Below are 1,372 nucleotides of genomic sequence, written 5' to 3'. Positions count from 1 at the left end.
TTCTCTGCAACGTAGCTTTCAGCCTGAGGTTCCTAAAATGCAGATTTGGTGACGTCCATTTCTTCTCGGGCCTGAATTCTCAATGAGCGAACGCTCCATGGCCTGCAGGACATCGAGGTGGCACAGCCGTGAAGCAGGGCGCGGGCTGGCCCAAGGTCAAGGCCCACCTCCAACGACGGCAAACTCGGCTCTGACGAGGCCGCACCTCTCGTCAAAGCGTCCTCGACTGCATGATTCTTACATGTATCGTGACGATCACAGGAATATATGTTTTATTTATAAAATACTGATGATTTATAGAAAAATAAAAGCACTTACGCTGTAATATATAAACATACGAATGCGTGTAAGATAAAAATAACATGGATGTGACCACGGGAGGGCATAGCGGTGTGTGGCATCGGCAGGGGGTCCGTGCGCCCCAGGCTTAAGTGTCTGGCACGTGAGGGGTCAGCGCGCGTCACAGCGTCACACCTGAGGTTCCAAGCGACCTGGGACCCGAGCTTCCCTTTCGGCCGGAATTTCACTGGCCTCGTCTCCCTCTGCGTCTTCCTCACGCAGGGCGGTGGCAGCGCCTGCCCAGAGGGACCGAGCGTCCCCCTGGGGCCGTGTCCCGCCGTCCTGCCGCCCTTTCGGTCACAAATCGAAAAGTGGCCGTGCAGGGTCTTCCTGTCCCCCTGCGGGTGGCTCTCAGTGGAATATCAGCAAAACCCCGCCCCTGTCTTCACGGCGCTGGTTCCCGAATGCTCTGTGACTCCGCCCGCCCCACGTTCCAGCCCTAAGCGTTCCGCGGGGCCTGGCGGTGCTGCCTGGAAGGCTCCTGAGTGCTCCGGGAGTCCGTGTGACCGTGGCCGATCCGACCGCGGCACTGGCACATGGCGGCTGAGTTCCGGAATCCTGGGTCAACTGAGCCGCTCGTCTCCTCCCCGAGGTCCGGGAGTTATAACGGGGAGAGGGAAGATGAATCGGACGCCCCTCGTTCTGAGTGGGGTTCGGCAACAGAGCCCAGCGGCCCCAGGTCCCGACGTGCAGCGACGTGCTGGACCACGTTGAGGGCCGCTTTCTCCTTCCCCAGGAGGGTCTGAGTGCTCCCTGTCAAGGCGTCCGAGATCATCCTGTGTGTCCCTTTCGGTGACCAGACCTTGGAGTCAGCCACTGTCGATGTAACGAGGGGAGACAGGGTTCGGAGGACTCAGGGCAGACACGGCCGTGAGGGCGCCCGCCCAGGTCGCCTGCGGCCTCGGCTTTGTCCCGAAGCCTCGAGCCCCGGCCTCCGCCTCGTCCACTCTGTCCACTCCTTCTGGGTCACCACGTGGACAGGAGAACGATGAGGGACCAGGGCCTCGGGGACCGTCCCGTCCGGAGCGCGTTT

This window comes from Pteropus medius, unplaced genomic scaffold, assembly GCF_902729225.1.
Source record: "Pteropus medius unplaced genomic scaffold, Ma_sr-lr_union100, whole genome shotgun sequence".
NCBI classification, from domain to species: domain Eukaryota; kingdom Metazoa; phylum Chordata; class Mammalia; order Chiroptera; family Pteropodidae; genus Pteropus; species Pteropus medius.
This window is presented reverse-complemented; position numbering follows the sequence as displayed.